General features: G+C 34.4%; 1 protein-coding gene across 35 annotated transcripts in view; it reads left to right on the top strand.

Annotated features, from left to right (window-relative positions):
* Positions 1 to 818: 818 nt before the first annotated feature.
* foxp1b (forkhead box P1b) overlaps positions 819 to 18,615 on the top strand; it is a 289,418-nt gene continuing 271,621 nt past the window's right edge. For 19 of the 35 annotated variants that reach the window (XR_015492850.1, XR_015492843.1, XR_015492851.1 and 16 more), the window contains exons 1-2: positions 1,211 to 1,326; positions 8,967 to 9,036. The gene's annotated coding sequence lies outside the window, so the exon portion shown is untranslated. 35 annotated transcript variants of the gene reach the window in all.

Raw genomic sequence — 18,615 nt, 5'->3', positions numbered from 1 at the left:
CAGTATAATGCAAAACAGTATATAGTGCAAAACAGTACAGTATAATGTACATCAATATATAGTGCAAAAAGTACAGCATAATATAAAACAGTATATAGTGCAAAAAGTACAGTATAATGCAAAACAGTATATAGTTCAAAAAGTGCAGTATATCGCAAAACAGTATATATTGCAAACAGTACAGTATAACACAAAACAGTATATATTGCAAACAGTATAGTATTTCGCAAAACAGTATATAGTGCAAACAGTACAGTATAACGCAAAACAGTATGTATTGCAAACAGTACGGTATAACGTAAAACAGTATATAGTGGTGTATAGTACAAAAATACAGTATAATTCAAAAGGTATATAGTACAAAAATTACAGTATAATGCAAAACAGTACAGAAAGTAGAGTAAATTGCAAAACAGTATATAGTGCAAAATGTGTGTATGATAAATATGATAAAGTGACAATGTCTTAATAATATACAGAATTAGTATGAGATTACATACGTAACTTACACAAAGCATCACATAACAGCTATAGCTACATTTCATGTGTGTTTAAGCCTACATAAGACACTGCACATAGCTATAAACATGCAAAGTGTGTAGAATCTTGTTTAACAAATTATGTGAATTTAGCTAAATCTAAATCTGATGATTCCTATAAGCACTGAGTAGATAATGATATTTAGACTGTAGTATTAAATCCTACATTCTCTGCACTCCCCATCTTTATGGGTTGTCCTTCTCCTGAACTTTCACCCCCATCGTGTCTCGCTTCATTGGACAATTTCGAGGGAAATCAGACAGAAATTCTGTATGGGCATAATTTCCAAACTACCTAGCAAGCGAATCTGTTATAGAAGTATGTCGTGTGTGGAAAAAAGGCTCCGCTATCTCTATTCTAAGTAAAGGTACCTATCTGTGACTTTTTGACACACTTTTGTTTTGCAGCGCGAAGATCTGCAATGTTGTTTACCCAGCAAGCAGGTGGATGTGACGTCAACGGTCGTAGAACATAAAAAAATAACAACATCCAAATCCGCGATTGTCTCTCTTTTTTTAGTGTGAGTGTGTGTATAAGACGCGATAAAGTGTAACAACATCCAAGTCAGCTCCGTGAAGAAAGGCGGCGTGAAACGGACTCGAAGTGGCAGCGTTGCTCGCAGTACAGTATTTGCAACTGAAGTTAGTACCGCTGGCGGAGTGATATGTTTGTTGGTTATTTACAGTGTGTTGTATAGCACGCGCGCGTGGTATACAGAATCGCGTGAAGAGTTGAATTTGTTATCTTCAGAAATTTCCGCGTCTCTCGCGTCCCTGTCAAAGCCCGGTAAGTTCACTCTCCTCCAGCATTCTGCAGCATTTTAAGGCAACGTTATAAGGACAGTTTGTCTTTGTTATCTAATTGTTGGCTCACTATTTGTAACGGGCTAATAAGCAAATTAACAAGCAACATTACTGACCGCGTGTGCAATAACTGCTGTCGGAGAGATGGGTTTCATTTGTAGCGTTTGGTTACTTTTTCAGAAGTTAGCTCTGTGGCTAGCAAGTTGTTACGCTGTTGAGTGTTTGTGGAAACAACAACATGTGTTTACAAACGTATGACAGTTGTGGTGTGACGTGACGCGTAGAAACGATTGTACTGAAATCGCGTTGCGCTCGTTATCGGTGGCGTAAAAGTTTGCGAGCCGAGATTTCTTTCGGTTGAATAGGGGTCTTTTCCCCACGTGTTCCCTCAACCACAAACAAACTTCTGCTGCTGCGACTCTTCGTTTGGAGTTTAATAAAGCATTGTTAGCTCTAATGAAGACTGTTCTGAATACCGCAACACTTTATTTGTCATTGTATTAAAAAAGTTCAGCGCGGTCTATCATCCGGTTGGGCTCTGGAGTTGGGCGTAGAAGCTTTTAGAATTAAAGTTACTTCAGGCTGTGTTTCAAAACCTAGCGAGTTGCCCTAACTAGACAGAAGTGCTGAGCATCATATGGGTATCAAAAGCGCCTGTCAGTTTCAAACAAATGCTGGCTTGAGACTCATTTTCATGGGTTGAGACACAGCCGAGGTGTAGTTCGAGCAAATCTGGTTTTCAACAAGACTATGTTGTAACAAGTGTCAGTAATGATACTTTTTCGACGAGGAAGACCATAACCGGTGAATAAATGTTAACTTAACAAAAGTCTAGCAAAAGTTACAAAACATCGAGGAACAAACTTAACTGCATGTTGTTGTGTGGCACTTCAAAGCAGCATTAAAGTTACACTTCTCTATTGAATGAAATGTCATGTTTTATCAATTTACTCATGTTTATAATTAGCCCACATACATGTACAGGCATACACATTCAATTTAAATAGAAAAAGTAGTCAAATGCAATTTTATAAATAAATTGAATGTAGTATTATTTATTTAATAATATACTACTTATTTATTATTTCGTGTTGGTGATTGTAACAGACCAAATAGGGAGGATATCACATAAATGCTATTTATTTTTCATGCTTTAAAGTGTTATGCTTTAATACGTTCTGCATAGATGTATAAATGTAAATCATTTAATGTACTTTTTTAATTTTAGTATTTTATTATACATGGAAATAAATAAATCTTTTGTGTTTGTGCATTTGTGTTATGGTTGTAATAAAAATGAAATATACTAAAACTGCTTATTAATTGTATTTATTCTTATTAGCATTAATGAATTCATTTTTTAAAAAAGTGGTAGGAAAAAGCTTTTTGAAGTTACATATGTGTGTGCGTGTGTGTGTGTCTGTGTGCTTATTAATATGGCTGTAATAAAAAAGTTTATAAACAAAGTTCCACTTATTAATTATAATATTTACCATTATATTTATTATAATATTTATTTAATAGTAATATTTATCGCCTTACCCTCACTGATTATAAAACATTTCATCTTTCTTTTTATTTTACACTTTAAAATAGGAAGCAGTAGCAGCTTTAACAACTAGTGTTGGTAAGGCTCAGGTCTTTGGATTAGTCATTGTCTGAGGGAAGGAGAAGACAAAAAAAGAGAGATGCTTTTTTTGTCGGAGAAGTAAAGTAAACAGCCTCCAACAAGCGAACCTTGACAACCCAGATTAAGGAAAACACTGGAGATCAAACAGTGCTGCTGCTGGGCCGTTGTCATGAGCTGCCTGAGAGGGAGAGACAAAGACAGAGGGGGAGAGAGAGAGAGACTGTTTGAACAGCCATTGGAGTTTGTGTGCTCACTTATGCAGAAATGGACCTCTGCAAACGCAGACTGACCTGGGATTAAAATCACTGGCTGAACTTTTCTTTGCAACTTTTTTGGCCTTGGTGCTCAATGGCACCCATTTTACCTATTTTCTAATATGAAGAGGATGCACTAATGTTCAAAGAAAATACAAATCTTCTACCACATTTTTTATTTTTTAAATAATATATATATATACAGCACCAGTCAAAGGTTTGGGGTCACTAGGATTTCAAAAAGTTTTAAAATAAGCTTCTTCTCCTCGCCAAGGCTGCATTTATTTCATGAAATATACAGCACAAATTGTAAAATTGTGAAAAGTTATTGCACCATAAAATAACTGTTCAAAAGTAGTTTAGAATTTAATTGAATCATTTATTTCAGTGATTTTAAAGATGCATTGTCAGCTTCATTACTCTTCAAAGTCACATGATCCTTCAGAAATCACTCTAATATGAATAATAATAATTATTATTACTATTATTAATATTATTATAGAGTAATAATTTAATTCAAAACTACTTATAAGAAGAAAGAGTTATTTAAAATAAAAAAAATATATTATGTTTTTTTAAATAAATGCTGCATGACAAATAAACTTACGGTAAATGTTGTGTGTCTGAAACGAACTGAAACAAGACCATTCCTAAAAACTTAGCAATTTATTATTATTTAGTTGAATCCACTTAAATCTGTAAAAATTAAAATAGTTAACTTAATAACTATTTGTTGGGACAACACAATAATAGTTGGTTGTATGACTTATTGGTGAGTAGTGGATGATGTTTGCTAGCATATTTTGTCTGGAATTGGACATTTGCAATGTAGTGAATATTTTAAGTAAAGAGGAAGACTTGTCAGAGTTTAATGTCACCAAGAGTAAATGTTTTACAAGACAATTCAAATTAGGGCTCCATGAAATTGGAAAAATTACACATTGGGATATTATTCTATGATGTACTGTATATTGTGATTCATTCATTCATTTTCTTTTTGGCTTAGTCCCTCTATTAATCGGGGGTTGCCACAGCGGAATGAACCACCATATATTGTGATATGAATACAATTTCTCTAGATGAGTTGGAAAAACTGGAAAGAATTTATAATTTGAGATTGATTGGGATGATTCATAGGGGGTGCATAACATATAACAAACAATCTACAAGCATAGATAAATTCAATAAAGAAAAATATGCTAATTAAATAAACAGCATTTCTGTAGAGTCAAAATGTATTGAAGTATACAGTAATTGAATAATTAAATGTAAAATAATACTGCATCCTCTTTGTTTTATTACGATTAAATAAAATGAATCGTTAATCCTTTTTTTATAGTTTCAAACTGTACATTTACTTATGCCTGAATGCTTTTAAAACCCTCACAGTCACAGGCCACAGAAAACACTTGCGAAATGATAAATTATAATCCAGACTCAACATTGCGTATGCCCGCGATGTGACTATTGCGAACGATCACATTGCTGTATTGATGCTGGAACGATATATTGTGCAGCCCAAATTCAAATGTAATGTATTTGATTTAATTGATTCAGAAAAAATAAACTAAGATGGAATAAGATAACTTAAATTTATGGAAATATGTGTGTAGTTAAATTAAGTTACAGCAAATAGGTATTTTTTTGAGTGCATGATATATTGCTTTTAAAAAAAATAAACAAATAAACAAATAAAAGTAATTAAAAGTGTACTAAAAATAGATCTGTGTAAAATGTGTCTCTGTCATTACATTACAGTAAAAGCTTGCACATTCTAGCTCGTATTTTCAGATTTACTTGCAATCAAGCACGATGACTCAGATGTGTGCGGTGGTTTTGGGACAGAAAGGTGATTAACATGTTACTTCACTGAGGTAAAGTGCACTTAAGTGAACTGTAATCTGAGAATCGTCGAGGTTAAAGACAGAGTGGCGAATAATGTGTGAAGTTTCAGAACGTAGGATAGAGATTGCTGCGTCCTGTTTCTTGCTGTGTGTTCGGGCAGCTGTTGTCCCTCTTTAGCGTGTGGCTTGCTGGACTGTCTGGCTGGAAAGGCCGACTGTTGGCCAGACGCTGGACTGCTGATGGGGAGGAGGAGGATGCAGACAAGCTCTTGTTTCGATGGCAACTCTGGACACTGTCAGTGTGCGCTAGTATAGAGTTTAGAGTTAATTATAGCTTGTTGTTATCGCCTCAAAGTCTCACAGAGGAATCCAAGCACTTTTTCATTTTCATACTAGATGGCAAATTATAGAAGTAGGAGGCATGCTGTCACTTTTTACTTTTAAATGCGTCACTCAGAGAATTTAGATATCAGATGAATAAAAAATGACCAATTTATCTTTCTAAATAGATGTAGAGTGATTTTAAAGCACACATGCACACCTATATATGGTTATTTGTGGAATAAAAATGAATGTTTTCTATTTTAATATATTTAAGAAAGCTTAATTGTTTTTGTTGGCAAAGCTGATTTTTATTTTGTATCATTACGGTTCACTATCACAGTAAATTAAGTTAATCCTTCCGGAATATAAGTATAATTAAGCTATTAATGTCTTAAATTTTTCTCCATTCTGTTTTAGTAAATAAATACATTACAGAAATTAAAATTTTGTTTATTTATTTATTTGCAATATCGTTTTACACCATCAGTCAAAGTTTGGACATTTTTCTTTGCTAGTTTATCAGTTTGTACATCACCAGTCAAAAGTTAGAATTCATTTGGTTGATTGATTGATTGATTCATACATTTATTCATTCCTCATCCATTCATTCATATCGTTCTTTTTAAAAAAAAAATCTGATAATCTAATTTCAAGCTTTTAAGGATAAGCCTTTATATTAAATCTGGGTAACTTGATTGTCCAAACTTTTGTCTGGTAGTGTGCTATATTTATATTCATAAAAATGTAGCAAAATTGAATGAAAACAGTTTGAATTTATGTATAATTTTTAGTGATCAAGATGCTCTGTACATTAAAAAAAGTTTTTTTTTTTTTTTTTTAACCCTTGAAATAGTTGGTTTATAGTCACCCTGGCTGTTCTTTTATTGGATTGTAAGTCCAAACGGATTGGATTAGAGGCTGGATTAAATGTTGAAATGGTGTGATACTCACAAGTCCCTTTATGCCAGCTGTGAAGTTGACAGCTGAGCCGGGATCAGCTCGCTGGATCAGTTTCCCAGTGATCCAGCCCTGAAGAGCAGCAGCCAATGCCTGCATTTCTGAATTTTACAGACAATCCTGAAGCTGCAGGAGGCTGCTCTTTCCAGGAATTTGAATCACTGCATTTGTTGTCAATTATGTAGAGCATAATGTGCAATAATTCTTTACAACCTCTCTTTTTCTGTGATATTGATATCTGAGTTCAAAAGGAAACAGCCGGAAAAGCTACTTTATGCAGGAAATGCATATGGTAGATTTATTTTCTTGTGTGATTCCTCATCTGCTTTAATTTGCAAGAGGTAGGGCTCAACAGAGAGTTTGATTTAAATTTTTTAGGTAGATTCTTTTTCAAATCCTTTTTTCTAAAATACAAGTTTTCTTGCTTCATTTATCATAATTATTTATATTTAAGTTTAGTTTTTCACTTATAAACTAATAAAATATATGAATTAACAAATTGTCATCCACATAAGCCATGCATAATTAAAGAAGCCACAAAGCCATGTGTTTTAATCTGTTTAAATCAATGGTTGTAGGCATCTTTGGCTTACATCATTGTTTTTTTACAGAGTCAGTTCAGGATTTACTCATCCCAACCTCTGTAGTTCTCCAATTAGAGCAGTGTTTCTTCATCAAATAACAGATGATAAATGTATAAACATGGCTGGATGCCTCATCATGAGGGCTTTAGTACATTCACATTGCTCTTAACTTTGCTATGATCTCAGATCCATATTTCACCCTGACAAAACAATTTTCATGGAAATGTGTTGCCCTTCCATCATCTGCTAAAGCTCAACAATAAGGATATATGTTTTTTATCAGGCCAGTAGTTCAGTTCTTCACTTGTCCTGCAAACATTTTCACTGGATCCACAGCAAACATAATGAATGTCTACTATATAGGTTAAAGAATACAGAGGGAGATATATGTGGTTGGTGGTGTGACCCTGAATTTGAATCAAATAAATGAAAAAATTCAAAACGAACCCAAAGACAATAATTTTACTTGGCATTTAGAAGAAATGTTAGAAGAAATCAGATTTTTAGTGAATAAAAAATTACCATTTACTCAAACCCAAACCTAAAAAAACAGCAAAATTATTTATATATTTTAATTTATGTATATTTAAAATTATTATCTTTGCTCTTAATAGACTTACCAACTTATAAGAGTTGCATCTTAAGGACATTGTGTTGAAAGTATTCCTTAAGATGTATTGTTAAAAAGAGAAGTTAGAGAAGTGGCCAATATTGTTGACTGTTAATTAACATGTGTTTTGTCTCTGCTTACGTGTTTTTAAAAGGGACACCGTTTAAGTGCCCTCCAAGGGAATAGAGTTTTTCCTCCCTCTCAATAGCAGCGTGCTCTCAATTAGAGTATGTTTAATCAGGAAAACGGCTCGAGTACTAATTACCTTATCATAGCATGCATGTTAATTAGTTTTTGCAAGAAGTTTTCTTGTTTTTTTTTTTTTTTTTTTCAATTGAATGTTCAAATGAATTCAAAGGAGGAATAACCGATGGAAGTTTTCTTTGATCTTCTGTTTACATCTGTATGTGTGTTTATACCAAAATGTGGCCTATTTGCTGGTTTGAACTTCGAAGCAATTCGGGTGGTCTTAATTGACGTGTTGTTGCTTGTTTATTTGATATATGTAAGGCCTTATTGGACGGATCATTATAAAAGCACGGTAATTATCTTAAACGCTCAACTCGGCAGCAATCCTGCCTCGTTCACATGAAAGTGGGCACGTACAGCCTTTTTTGCTCACCGCTTTAAGAAACCGACTAAAAGTGAATCAGTTTGAGTCATTGTCACCTCACCTCAAGATGCTGTTTGAAAGAAGATCCTCGTAGATTTTTTATTAACCCTGTCATGATTTTTGTGTTGTGTACTTGCTGTTATAATTATGAAATTCCATGAGAACATTGTTTCAGGTTTAGAAATTGCCAGACAAAAATTAAAGCGTTGTCTTTTTACAAATGCGTAATACTGAGGCAAACAGGTGGTGATATCCAAGCCTCTAAAAACTGTTCTAACAATAAAGCACCATATGTTGGTTCTTTGTTTTCCTAGTGCAAGTGTTGAGAAAGAAGCCTGAGAAATGTACTTGGGGATTACTGGATATTTCTCTAAAAGCATTTTGATGTTATGAATGAGCATAATGTACGATCTTCTGAAGCATGGATTGATCAATTGGCCAATGCCGAGTGAACTTCAAAGCTGGATATTGAGAGAATCAATCTTTTGATTTAATATCATAGAGCAGCGTGATGGGAATTTTGAGTGCATTTCTGTGTACTCGATATGCAATTGTTTACAGTGATTGAATGGATACTTTCAGGAGGGTTTATCACTTAGTTTATTGGTTATAGTACTCTTTTTTTTGTTTTCTATGATTTAGTGTAATTGTTAGAACAAATTAATCTTTGATTAACGAGAAATGGATGAACCGACTTTAGATTGAAGAGGCTTTTTCATTTGTTATTTGAATAATAGGAAAGTCTTGATAATTCATATTCATAAGTCATGCAACACTGATTGATAATGAATATATTTGTGTTTTTAGATACCTCAACGAGACCAAAGGAATTTAATTGTAGAGTCTACAATCATCTGTTCCGTCACCTCTTGAAACAGTAAGAAACTCTATACTTTTTTGTGACATGGTCAAAAAAAATAGTGACCACTTGCATTATTTTAAATGATTGTTTCAATATATGTATTTTTAAACGGTTTAGTCACCATTTATATATCAAACTATATTTACCTGTAATTTGAGTTTATCATCTGTAATTTATATTATTGCATGTAAGGTGTATTAGCAATAGAAGCCCTATAATTTCTGAGATACAAAAAAAATGTAATCCCAGAATTCTTAAAAACAGAATTAGTTCAAATTAAAGCTGTGTGATATTGGTAAAATTTAACATTTTGATATTTTTTTCCTGCAATATATGTTGCGATATACTGTGTCCATACCATACAATTTCTTTCCAAATGGGGCTATTCAATCATTTGGTGAAACAATTCTCTTTGTTAACATTTTTAACCATTAACTATGAGTTTTGCTTTCATAAACTCCTAATTTAATCCTTATTAATAAGAATTATGGTAGTTTAGATATTTGGTTAGGGATGTAGAATAAACTCTTGCAGATTATGTACTTTATAAGTAAGAAGCCAATATCTCAACATGCATGCTAATACAAAACTAGGTAATAGTGAGTGTTGGTATATACAATAAAGCAAGGATACAAGTGAAACAGTGTATGATTTATGGTAATCTAAATGTAAAAATGACTCTCAAAGTCTTTACTCTATAAATAATTTTTATTACAAGTATTCTATATTAAACTTCCAATTGAATGTATTGTGCCTGAGCACCTCTCCTAAGTCTTAAAAACATACAAATTACAACATTTCACTTCATTATAGTTAAACTCTGCAGTGACTTAAATTTTGTGTTCTGAAGTGTGTCTCTTGGGCAGCTATAATCCCAACGTATCTATACAATGTGATGATAGCGGATGCTCACATTATGATATAGATGCTGAATTGATATATTGTGCAGCCCTAATGCACTTATTAAACTATGTTTTACATTTATTGTCATATTGTTATATTATGAATGTTATGTATACACAGACAATTCACAACCACCTGTCAGACTGATGTTTTATTTTAAGAAATCAACAATAATTTATCAGAAGGTTCATTTGGGAACTTGCAGTTTTCTCCCTGTGTTCATCACCCAATCGGCCAGCAATTTTCAGTCAGGACAACGAGCCTCCTGTAACCAAGCAAATGAGCAAAGCAGTTCCTTAAAGATGAAAACATTGAAATAATGAAAAGGGAAGACCAGAGTCCTGATGTAAACCTGATTGAAAATTTCCAGCACCTATTCCTTAATTCTAAACAATGAAGATTACATTATTTAAAAAAAAAAAATGAAATGGTACTGTGCTAATGTTAATAAGTTTTTGACTGAAAAGGAATGTGATGGACAATTCACAACCACCTGTCATATTAATAGTTTAATTTTAAGAAATCAACAGTAAGTTATTACTATGGTGCAATGAAATGCACTACAGAAAGTATTACTATTGCTAATAATCATTTAGTTTAAGCATTTATTACACAACTGGTCTGCGTGTTTGAACTTTTTACATCGAGTTTCCTAACAATTATAATATTAATGAGTTCTTAATGAGGATAAAAAAGATCTTAATAATAAATAATAGAAAAGGTGACTTGTAAGTACAGTATGTAATGCAGGAATATGTTCACTGAAAAAAATATATATATTGGTAAAATAATTAATTTCCAAGGGCCTGACATTATGTGAGCAGTAAGCCACTATGTTCAGTTAAAACCCCATTTTACTTTAGCCACCAAAATATTGCAATAAAAGTAATCAAAACAAACAGCAAAGACTTAAATAAGGAAGTAGCAAAAAACTCAATGGTCAAAGTAACATTGAAAGCATAGCCATTCTGTAGTTTGCATTTTCTTCCTCTCCTGTTATTTACATCCTGAATTTAGATGCTCCAAACCCAAGACATTATTAGAACATGTTTGCTTGGCTTAAAATGCATTGGTTTTCATAATCACAGCATTCATCACTAACATAGCGCTGGTCTAGAAGAAGTCGGTATAAATACACCGCAATTGTATATATGCTTACAGAGACGCGTTTTCGCATGGTTAAACTTCACAGAGCTGTCCTTTATCAGTGCGTCTGACAGTCTTGCCGTGTGTCACATACACCGCACAATTTGGATGACAGTGGTAACTGGCAGTCGAATAACCAAATTATTTAGTCATGGGTTTTAAATGGGCTCGACGGCAAATGGATGTCAAGTAAATGATGCAATTTATTCCCCCTTTCCTCCTCCTCGCCAGGCGGGCTGCCACGGGACTTCTGCCAGCCTTAAATAAGTGTTACCCAGATGGCACTCGCATGACGCCCACTTGGTTACAGAATTGTTCCGCGGGAATAACTCGGCTTGCCACAACAAGCAATAGGTCAATTGAGCAGCGAGTGCCTGTTGCTTGACCCGTTTTGCATATGCAAATCTGCTAATGTTGTGTCATTTCAGTAAATTCCAGAGGAAGGCAGGCTCTCGGGGCTTCCTAAATGAATTGGAAAGGAGCCCAGTTAATGAGGGCAGAGGGGAGAGAGGTAAAAAGAGGAGATGCTCACTTCCTTTTGAGAGTGCATCACTTCCAAGCGTCTTGGCTTCACGTGAGCTGTGGTAAAGTGAAATGTTTGGAGTTGGGCTCTCATGGTAATGGGATAGTCCAGGAGACTGTTGGATAAGTGATTTTTCACCCCCTCTCTCGCCTTTGAAGACTTTTTGAACAAATTTCTATTTTTAGAAGGTGTGGAAGACAATGCTGTGGTGTTTTCTCTCTTCTCACTCCCTCAAGCTCTCTGCATCCCCTTTCGATATCTATTTATTTCTTGTTTTTTTTTTCTTTTCCACTCTCTGCTTTGTGTCTATCCTTTTCTCACTTTCACCTTCCAACCTAACCTCTTTTATTTTCTGCCACACTTTTACACTTCATTGCATGTAGATGGGTCTCACTGTGGCTGTGTCTAAGGTTTTTTTTGTTTGTTTGTTTTTCTGTCCTTTACAATTGTTGCTTTTCAGGTTGTGCAAAATTGGTAGCAGCCACTGGTAAACTGTATTGGTAAAAGTCACAGATTTTTTGCATAATATAGAGTAGAAATCAGAACAACCTATGAGTGGTCTAAAGCAGTGTTCCCAAACTCCTGGGCCACGGACTGGTACCAGTCCATGGATCAATTGGTATTGGGCTGCAAAAGAAATCATTAATTATTTTGGTTTTATTTATTATCTGAGTCTAGGGCTGCATGATAACAGAAAAAATTATAATCATGATCATTTTGCTCAAAATGTTAATCATGATTAATAATGACGATTATTCCTTCTTTGTGTGTATATACATAGTTGAAATCAGAATTATTATTGTATTTTTTTTTCTTTTTTAAATATTTCCAAAATGATGTTTAACAGAGCAAGGACATTTTTACATTATGTCTGATAATTTTTTTTTTCTTCTGGAGAAAGTCTTATTTGTTTTATTTCAACTAAAATAAAAGCAGCTTTATTTTTTTAAAGCTATTAAAAAAAATCTATCTATCTATCTATATATATATATATATATATATATATATATATATATATATATATATATATATATATATATATACATATATATATATATTAGCCCTTTTAAACTATATATTTTTTATAGTCTACAGAACAAACCACTGTTATACAATAACTTGCCTAGTCAACCTAATTAACCTAGATAATTAATCAATATTAAACTTCAAAGCCAATTATATAAAAAAACACATGTAATAAAACTGGGTGGGATTAGATACTAATAATCCGATACTTCTTAAATAATTTAAACTTTGATTTCTCTTGTCTAATTTCTGCATGCACTTTTTTTTTCACTCGCTATACCGCCAAGAACTTTGTCACTGGATAACACCTTCAATAATAATCTAGACATTTGTTTAGCGATGGACCGCAAGATTACTACGTCATTCATGCTCAAAAAATACAACAACATGATACAACAATATGCTCAAAAAATCTCTACATGTGATGAAGAACGATGACAAAGCTAAGTGTAATTATTGTAATAAACTAATAAGTTCTAAAGCAGAGTGTCACGTCCAACATGACAAAGCATCTGCGGTTGGCTTACATAGGCCTTACTTTACGAATATCAAATTAAAACAATGGCTTGTATTGTGCATCCCGTAGGTGCAACCACAATAGTTGTGCAGTTTAGTTTAACTTTATGTTCGGTGTTAGTTTTTATTTAAATACCTTGAGGTAAAACGGCGCATTCTCTCATTTATAAACAGTGGGACGCGCTGCTAAAGCATGCAGGAGAGATGGCTTTACACTCCGTCATTCATAATCTTAGCTTTTGTATTGGAGTTGAAAGAATATATAAAGTAAATTGTTCTTTTAACAGTCCAGACATGTTTAATCTTTTTCTTTTGCAAAATTCCTGTCATTTCTCTTCTGCAAATTATATATTTTTTAATCTTGTTGATTCTTTTAAAGCCAAAAGCAGCGCCCGTGAATTTGTGTTTTTCTACAAGATACACCTTTGTGAATGTTTTATTTTATGTGTATAGTCTTTAATGTGAGAGCATGAGAGCGATGCATGTGCTGGATGATTGCTTTTTTTTTTTTTTTTTTTTTTTTTTTGCATGTGTGTGATCAATTCCTGATCCTTTGCATAAAGTTTTAAATGTAAAGACAGGTAATTTAATTACTTTTAATGTGCTAAAATATTTTTTAAACAAATGTTATTTAAAAAAAGCGTACATGTTAAAACTGTAAAACAGAATAAATTGCATGGTCTAATCGGAAATAAATGAAATTTGTTATCCATTTCATTATTAAATGCATAAAATATGCTAGTCTTTTCATAAATTAAGCGTAATTGATCTGAAACTTTTAACTACATTTTATTTTCTTGTAAATAATAAAAGTTGCATCAAATTGATGAAAGCGAACCTCAATACCTGCATAAACAAGGACACAATGACTTTTTTTTATTGAAACAGTTGTATCTTTTGTCTGCATAATTGGCAAACGCATCAGAAAAAAAAATGCTGAATCTGCGAACATTTGGTCAACTTATAAAACAAACGTTGTCTGGTTTAGTGATGTTAGTAATGGATAGAGAAATACAAAGCAGAATTCTCCTGAGCTCAGAAACCTAATGATGACAGCCACTTTGTGGTGGCTTTTAAGTTAGTTAATGAGGTTTTTTTGTGTTACCTTGTGAAGTTACGACTAGCCATGAGCAAAGTCTACCTGATCAACATTTGCATTCCTTGAAAAACGCAGTCACATCATGCTTGTCATGTGGTACAATCCGTAAATTCCACCCATTAAAATAAGGGCTTGGTCATTAGACTGTAAAATCGCGACGATATTTAATTTTGGATTGTTGGCCACAAATACCGTTATCGTGATAATAATACGATCAATGGTGCAGCCCTATCTGAGTCTGAACAATGTTTTATTTTAAAAAGTTTTATTTTGAAAAATGACTATTCTCTCGCAGGCAGCATCCGTTCACATATTCCGTCTTTTCTGCATTCAAGCATTCCAAAGGAGAACGCATGACTTACTTGCACATATTGGGAGTGACGCGCAAGCTGCACCCAGTTGAAAACATCTTAACTTTTCAGAACGTTGCGAGCCAAGACCTGACCGGTCAGCTTCATACTTTGTTTATAATATACACATTCCGTAGACTAATTATCTCAGACACACACAGAACACCCGAACACAGAATTGCTTTTTAGTTTTCTCCATAAATAAAACTTGTATCAGAGTTGCTGCAATGTTTAGTCAGCTTGTCATCCACTGAGAAAAATGGTTGATGGTCACCTAGCAATCTATCTACACCCACATGCTCCCGGGCTGTGGTAATTTTTAAGCGTTGACTGGTAAACAATGGTAAAAAGGTCATATGAAGGCCAAAGGGATGAGACTTTCAGCCGTAGTAAGAGAAATTGGTCATTCCAGTAAATATTCTAGAATGCTACATCTTTACAATGTCTCTAACTCATTTAAGTCCCCCCAAAAGACCGGTCATACTTGAAGGACAAACACATGAGAGGATAAATAAATTACTGATAGGATAATGCAGAGATTCCCAGTGAGCAATTGACTAGTCCAAATTTCACTTCTGTGATGAAAATTGTATTTGATTTAAGTCTGTTGAAAAACACAATGTACATCATCAAACTGGGGAAAGATTAAAGCATGTCCAGAAGTCACTGAAATGTATAGAAGAAAGTGTGATGGTTTGGCTAGTGTTTCTGAAGTAGAAGTTGAGTCTTTTATACAGTTATATGACAGAGTGAATGGAAATGTTTATCAGAAGCTCATTTTGCAACATGTTGTTTTTTCCCTGTGTTCATCACCCAATCTGACAGCAAATTTCAGCCAGGACAGCGAGCCCCCTGTAACCCAGCAATGACTAAAGCAGTTTCTTCAAGATAAAAACATTGAAATTATGAAAAGGGCATCCCAGAGTCCTGATGTAAACCTAATTGAAAATCTCCTGCACTCATGCCTTTATTCTAAACCATGAAGATGACATTATTACTAAAAACAAAATGAAGCAGTACTGTGCTAATGTTGATAATGTCTTGACTGGAAAAGAGAACGATAGATAAAGTCAGAACATTTGCTCTGCGACTTAAGAAATCTCTTATGATTCTTAAAATTGGTCTCAACAGCAAAATCGTGGCAGAACTCATACAGTGTGCGCCCCGGCTTAAGTGAACTGTGTCCTCTGCATCTCTCTAACGTTCTACAGCTGCAATCGATGCTGCCCAGGCCAACAGCAGGAGCAGGACAATGTGGAGATAATTTTCTGCTGCCAAGACTTAAGTAAACAAGCCAACAATCCATTGCCCTGAAACCTTCACTATACAGGCTCAGCTTACACCAACCCAAAGACCTTCTTTTCATTTAGCTTGTTTTTTACTAAACTTACACACACCCTGAAAGAAGCTGCCCCCCCCCCCCCCCCCATACACTCACACTCACACACACACACACACACACACACACACACACACACACACACACACACACACACAAGTGGCAACCTGTTGTGTTTGGTAGTAACAAACAATTTGTTTTGGTTGCATAGAAATCTCCTTCTTACTGAGGTTGTGTACAGTTAAATTGAGATGTTTAACTTATTTAATGCTGGTTTAAAGATACTTAATGATCCTACATTAGCTGTACATTCTTACGATGAGAAGAAAACACACTTTCTCAGAATATACATTTAGCATGACCTAATTTCACAGTTTTTCTAATTTCCCTAAGTCCAATGATGAATCACTTGAAAACTAGTTGATCAACACAAACCTCCAGTGCAAGCATAGCTGCTTAATTCATCCACATTAGCGTTAACAAGAGTTTGCTCATTAAGGCTGGATATTCATAAGTGCCTGTGGCAACATTTCAGCCAAACAAAAACCTCTACAAATCCAACTAAAGTGTCAATTCAAAAATGCAGATGTTGATTATAGACTGCTAATGAAAACTATAAGTGGGCATTATTCAAATTTGTTATGTATCTTCATAGACCAGTTACAGAAAAGGAATTAAATTGAAAGTGACTTATTTTAGGAATTCAGAATCGGCTTTTTCTTTTAGGAAAAATTATTTGTTATGCACTTTTTTTTCTTTTTCTTTACAAACTCTTTTCCTTCCCAAATTAGCTGCACACTGCATGATCGATGATCCAGTATACAAAAAAAAAAAAAACATTCATTGAATTTGAACACCAGACAGAATGTAATCTTTCAGTTTGGAAATGAATAGATAAGTATTTGTTATTTTATAGTATATATTTAATAAGAAGCTACCAGAATGGAAGATCAATTGATTTTTAATTCTGAATTAAATGTGTTGATAATATTTTCAAAAGTTGACATTTTTCTGGGTGGCATGGTGGCTTAGTGGTTAGCACTGTTGCCTGACTTGCCTCACAGCAAGAAGGTCGGTAGTTCGAGTCTGGACCAGTTTGCATTTCTGTGTGAAGTTTGCATGTTCTCCTCGTGTTCGCGTGGGTTTCCCTGGGTGCTCCAGTTTCCTCCACAGTCCAAAGACATGTACAATAAGTGAATTGGGTAAGCTAAATTTTCCATAGTGTATGTGTGAATGAGTGTGTATGGGTGTTTTTCCAAAACTGGGTTGCGGTTGGAAGGGCATCCGCTGCGTAAAACAAATGCTGGAATAGTTGGCGGTTCATTCTGCAACCTCTGAAATAGAGACTAAGCTGAAGGAAAATGAATGAATAAATGAAATTCATGTTATTGTGTGTGTACCTTGCAATTAATACAATTTATTTTATGAATTAAATGCAAATTTTCTAGGTTTAAATATAACAAGCCATCTTATTTAAACATACTTTATTGAAAGTATCTAGAATTTCTTGAATTTTCTTTTCGAAAAGTTTTTTTGGTCCTTCAAAACATTGGTCAGTTTTTTAAAATTAGGCTTGGAGTCCCCAAAAAACTATTGTATTCGAAAGTGATCAGCAAATCTGTGAAAAAAACATGCATTTTTAAACATACTGCGGTGGAGAGAGGTTTGAATCCATCCCTTTGCGTAAAATTTGGCAAGTGCTCCTTTGTACTGTATGCTGCCAGTGTGTAAAAGTCAAGCCAAGTGTGTGTTTTTTTTATTTTTATTCAGGCAGTAAAAATGATTGTTTTAGCACCTTACAAATAACAGCAATAATTGGATGTGCATATTACCTCAATCATCAAATTGTAAATGCTGCAGATTCTGATTTGGAATTTAATTATATCGCAGCTTGTAATCGACTATAAACCCAAACAAAACAATCAAAACAGATAATAACAGGCTCAGCATGATAAAGGAAACAATCTTCTAAACTGAGATAAAGCATCTCACAGATTTCTCCGGCAACCCCCTCACCTTGTATTTGCTCTTGTGTGATCTCTCTGAAAGCATCAAAGGATGCGAGCTCTCTCTAATGTTTCTCTTCCTCCTGCCCAGAGAATAACCCTCGATCACACTGCCAGCATTCTTTTTTTAAAAGCGCAAAGAAAGATGAATTTGGGCTATAAAGGCGCGTATCACAAGAGCTTTTTATCCTAAATGGTCCTTAGAATTGTTATCTATAGGGATGGCGCATTCCCAGCACTGTCGTGTTCAATCAAGTGTCCACTTAGCCGCGGCCAGGAGTAATTGTCCCCAAGTGGGCCACACACTGACCTGTTAATGTCTGTGTTGACCCTCTAACCTTGTCAGCACGTCTAAGAGAAGAGCTCTAAATCATCCCCATCTCCTCCGGCTCTTTCCATGCTGCCGGGTCAAAAGGGAGACCGCCGCAGGCAGACCACTCCCTTAAATTGTCCTGTCTTGGGCAGGTCATTGTCTTGAGGATCAAGTCCAGATTCGGGATTCACACTTCTTTATTGCTGCATGGTGAGTTTGCACTATGGCTGATGAAACACACATAGAGCTACAGTGGAATAATGCAGCGAAACGCTGTAAATGAGAATTTACTGAAAGCACAACACTTATTATTAGCCTTTGCAAAACTTGTCACCACAGTGCTAGTTTTTGTGGTTTGCTGCTGAAGCATTGC

The sequence above is a fragment of the Danio rerio genome, chromosome 6 (assembly GCF_052040795.2).
Source record: "Danio rerio strain M-AB ecotype USA chromosome 6, GRCz13ab, whole genome shotgun sequence".
Lineage (NCBI taxonomy): Eukaryota > Metazoa > Chordata > Actinopteri > Cypriniformes > Danionidae > Danio > Danio rerio.
This window is presented reverse-complemented; position numbering and strand designations above follow the sequence as displayed.